The sequence below is a fragment of the Salmo salar genome, chromosome 12, assembly GCF_965601325.2.
Source record: "Salmo salar chromosome 12, fSalSal1, whole genome shotgun sequence".
NCBI classification, from domain to species: domain Eukaryota; kingdom Metazoa; phylum Chordata; class Actinopteri; order Salmoniformes; family Salmonidae; genus Salmo; species Salmo salar.
The window spans coordinates 43464770-43470175 of NC_138302.1; positions in this window are offsets into that span (position 1 = coordinate 43464770).

Genomic DNA, 5406 nt, shown 5'->3' on the forward strand with positions numbered 1-5406 from the left:
CCTGTCCTGCGCTTGTCTCCCTCCAGGTGTCACTCATCATCACCGGTGTATTTATCTCTGTGTTTTCTGTCTCTCTGTGCCAGTTCGTCCTGTTTGCCTAGTCAACCAGCGTTTATCTCCTAACTCCTATTTTTCCCAGTCTCTGTTATTCCTAGTCCTCCTGGTTTTGACCATTGCCTGTCCTGACACCAAACCCGTCTGCCTGGCCATTCTTCCTGCCCTGACCTCAAGCCTGCCTAATGCCTTGTACTGTTTGGACTCTGACCTGGTTTTGGAACTGTCGCCTGTACTTGACCTGCCTTTTGCCTACCCCTTGTGTTATAATAAATATCTTAGCTCAACCATCTGCCTCCTGTGTCTGCATATGGGTCTCGCCTTGTGCCCTTATATTTTGAATATTTTTAGGGCTTTCCTCTGACACCGCCTGGTATAGAGGTCCTGGATAGCAGGGAGGTCGGCACCAGTACAGGGCCGTACACACTACCCTCTGTAGCACCTCTTAGTCAGATGCCAAGCAGTTGCCATACCAAGTGGTGATGCAGTCAGTCATGATCCTCTTAATGGTGCAGCTGTATAACTTTTTGAGGATCTGAGGGCCCGTGCAAAATCTTTTCAGCCTCCTGAGGAGGAATAGGTGTTGTCGTGCCTTTTTCATGACTGTTGGTGTGATAATGATAATTCATTAGTAATGTGGACATCGAGGAACTTGAAGCTCATGACCCACTCCACTACAGCCCCGTTGATGTGGATGGGGGCGTGCACAGCCCTCCGCTTCCTATAGTCCATGATCAGCTTCTTTGTTTTGCTGACGTTGAGGGAGATGTTGTTGTCGTCACCTATAGGCTGTCTCATCGTCATCAGTGATCAGGCCAACCACCGCCGTGTTGTCAGCCAGCGTAATGATGGTGTTGGAGTCGTGCAAGCCTAAATAAGTTCAGGAGTAAAAATGTGCTTAACAAGTCCCATAATAAGTGTGCAATAATAGTGTTTAACATGCTTTTTGAATGACTACCTCATCGCTATACCCCACACATACAATTCATAATCTGTAAGGTTGAGCAGTGAATTTCAAACACAGATTCAACCACAAATATCATACCCCAATACATGCTAACCTCTCACCATTACAATAATATAACACGTTAGCATTTTGGTGGGGTATGATTTTTGTGCATCTGTATTTTTTCACTCATCATTATTCACGATTCGTTCAGGATTAGCCGTTATCATGGAGGCATCTATATTCATGTAAAAGTGTTTAGAAACATATTCTATTCTTGTTTACAATAAAAGTGATTCAAACATGACACAATACATTATTTACTGTTAATTTCTGATGGGTACAAAATCATCTGAAACACAACCAAAACAGACGGCAAACGCACCAACCGATTTGTAGAGTCACAAGCTTGATGTAGTCATTGCATGCTATGAATATGGGACCAAATACATTTAACTACTTTAATACACATAAGTGAATTTGTCCCATTACTTTTGGTCCCCTAATGGGGGGACTATGTACAAAATGTGTCATTTCTGAATGGCTCACCATATATGGATTAAAAATAACCTCAAATTAAAGCCGACAGTCTGCACTTTAACCTCATAGTCATTGTATCATTTCAAATCCAAAATACTAGAGTAAAGAGCCAAAACAACAAAAAATGGCAAGACCTGAAAATGGTTGTCAAGCAATGATCAACAAACAATTTGAGAGAGCTTGAATAATTTTGAAAAGAACAATGTGCAAATGTTGCACAATCCATGTGTGGAAAGATCTTAGAGACTTAGAGAGAAAGTCTAACAGATGTAATCGCTGCCAAAGGTGATTCTAACATGTATTGACTCAGGGGGTTGAATACTTATCTGATTAAGATATATTAGTGTTTTATTTTTCATAAATGTTGTACAAAATGTTATAATATTTCTTCCACTTTAACATTACAGTTTTTGTGTAGATCGTTGACAAAAAATGACAATTTAAATCAATTTTAATCACACTTTGTAACAGAACCACGTAGAAAAAGGGATGTGAACACTTTCTGAAGGCACTGTAATCACTGATACTGTTTAACATACAGTAAACAGCCTGAAATTAGATACCAACTGGTTGTCTAGGTGAATTGATAGTGAGGCAAGGTTATGGTGGAATGGCTCATGTTGTATCTAAGGGTACAGTTGGGCTAACTGCTGTAACTCAAGAGTCAGGTGGCACCTAGACACCTGCTCATAGGTCAGAATAACATGACAGAAGGGCACGCTACCATTTTACAGGTGACTGCAAGGTTGAGCTGCAAAACCTGGACCCGTACAAATCAGCTGGGCTAGACAATCTGGACCCTCTCTTTCTAAAACTAGTTAACAGAAGAAAAGAAAGAGAAAATCAGGACAGAAGAAAAAGGATATCAAAGTGAAACAGTTCTCTAAAGACACAAGAGACAATAATACAAGAAACAACAGTTCTGTAGCTTGTCAACTATGTGTCTGTCTATCCCTGTTCTCTACCCTCTGCACAGGCCATACAAACGCTTCACACCGCGTGGCCGCTGCCACTCTAACCTGGTGGTCCCAGCACGCATGACCCACGTGGAGTTCCAGGTCTCCGGCAGCCTCTGGAACTGCCGGTCTGCGGCCAACAAGGTAGAGTTCATCTCAGCCTATGCTACCCTCCAGTCCCTCGACTTCCTGGCGCTGACGGAAACATGGATTACCACAGATAACACTGCTACTCCTACTGCTCTCTCTTCGTCTGCCCACGTGTTCTCGCATACCCCTAGAGCATCGAGCCAGCGGGGTGGTGGCACTGGAATCCTCATCTCTCCCAAGTGGACATTCTCTCTTTCTCCCCTGACCCATCTGTCTATCTCCTCATTTGAATTCCATGCTGTCACAGTTACCAGCCCTTTCAAGCTTAACATCCTTATCATTTATCGCCCTCCAGGTTCCCTTGGAGAGTTCATCAATGAGCTTGACGCCTTCATAAGTTCCTTTCCTGAGGATGGCTCACCTCTCACAGTTCTGGGTGACTTTAACCTCCCCACGTCTACCTTTGACTCATTCCTCTCTGCCTCCTTCTTTCCACTCCTCTCCTCTTTTGACCTCACCCTCTCACCTTCCCCCCCTACTCACAAGGCAGGCAATACGCTTGACCTCATCTTTACTAGATGCTGTTCTTCCACTAATCTCATTGCAACTCCCCTCCAAATCTCCGACCACTACCTTGTATCCTTTTCCCTCTTGCTCTCATCCAACACTTCTCACTCTGCCCCTACTCGGATGGTATTGCGCCGTCCCAACCTTCGCTCTCTCTCTCCCGCTACTCTCTCCTCTTCCATCCTATCATCTCTTCCCTCTGCTCAAACCTTCTCCAACCTATCTCCTGATTCTGCCTCCTCAACCCTCCTCTCCTCCCTTTCTGCATCCTTTGATTTTCTCTGTCCCCTATCCTCCAGGCCGGCTCGGTCCTCCCCTCCTGCTCCGTGGCTCGACGACTCACTACGAGCTCACAGAACAGGGCTCCGGGCAGCCGAGCGGAAATGGAGGAAAACTCGCCTCCCTGCGGACCTGGCATCCTTTCACTCCCTCCTCTCTACATTTTCCTCTTCTGTCTCTGCTGCTAAAGCCACTTTCTACCACTCTAAATTCCAAGCATCTGCCTCTAACCCTAGGAAGCTCTTTGCTACCTTCTCCTCCCTCCTGAATCCTCCTCCCCCTCCCCCCCCTCCTCCCTCTCTGCGGATGACTTCGTCAACCATTTTGAAAAGAAGGTTGACGATATCCGATCCTCGTTTGCTAAGTCAAACGACACCGCTGGTCCTGCTCACACTGCCCTACCCTGTGCTTTGACCTCTTTCTCCCTTCTCTCTCCAGATGAAATCTCGCGTCTTGTGACGGCCGGCCGCCCAACAACCTGCCCACTTGACCCTATCCCCTCCTCTCTTCTCCAGACCATTTCCGGAGACCTTCTCCCCTCCCTCACCTCGCTCATCAACTCATCCTTGACCGCTGGCTACGTCCCTTCCATCTTCAAGAGAGCGAGAGTTGCACCCCTTCTGAAAAAACCTACACTCGATCCCTCCGATGTCAACAACTACAGACCAGTATCCCTTCTTTCTTTTCTCTCCAAAACTCTTGAACGTGCCGTCCTTGGCCAGCTCTCCTGCTATCTCTCTCAGAATGACCTTCTTGATCCTAATCAGTCAGGTTTCAAGACTGGGCATTCAACTGAGACTGCTCTTCTCTGTGTCACGGAGGCTCTCCGCACTGCTAAAGCTAACTCTCTCTCCTCTGCTCTCATCCTTCTAGACCTATCTGCTGCCTTTGATACTGTGAACCATCAGATCCTCCTCTCCACCCTCTCCGAGTTGGGCATCTCCGGCGCGGCCCACGCTTGGATTGCGTCCTACCTGACAGGTCGCTCCTACCAGGTGGCGTGGCGAGAATCTGTCTCCGCACCATGCGCTCTCACCACTGGTGTCCCCCAGGGCTCTGTTCTAGGCCCTCTCCTATTCTCGCTATACACCAAGTCACTTGGCTCTGTCATATCCTCACATGGTCTCTCCTATCATTGCTATGCAGACGACACACAATTAATCTTCTCCTTTCCCCCTTCTGATAACCAGGCGGCGAATCGCATCTCTGCATGTCTGTCAGACATATCAGTGTGGATGACGGATCACCACCTCAAGCTGAACCTCGGCAAGACGGAGCTGCTCTTCCTCCCGGGGAAGGACTGCCCGTTCCATGATCTCGCCATCACGGTTGACAACTCCCTTGTGTCCTGCTCCCAGAGTGCTAAGAACCTTGGCGTGGTCCTGGACAACACCCTGTCGTTCTCCACTAACATCAAGGCGGTGACCCGATCCTGTAGGTTCATGCTCTACAACATTCGCAGAGTACGACCCTGCCTCACACAGGAAGCGGTGCAGGTCCTAATCCAGGCACTTGTCATCTCCCGTCTGGATTACTGCAACTCGCTGTTGGCTGGGCTCCCTGCCTGTGCCATTAAACCCCTACAACTCATCCAGAACGCCGCAGCCCGTCTGGTGTTCAACCTTCCCAAGTTCTCTCACGTCACCCCGCTCCTCCGCTCTCTCCACTGGCTTCCAGTTGAAGCTCGCATCCGCTACAAGACCATGGTGATTGCCTACGGAGCTGTGAAGGGAACGGCACCTCCATACCTTCAGGCTCTGATCAGGCCCTACACCCAAACAAGGGCACTGCGTTCATCCACCTCTGGCCTGCTGGCCCCCCTACCTCTGAGGAAGCACAGTTCCCGCTCAGCCCAGTCAAAACTGTTCGCTGCTCTGACACCCCAATGGTGGAACAAGCTCCCTCACGACGCCAGGACAGCGGAGTCAATCACCACCTTCCGGAGACACCTGAAACCCCACCTCTTTAAGGAAT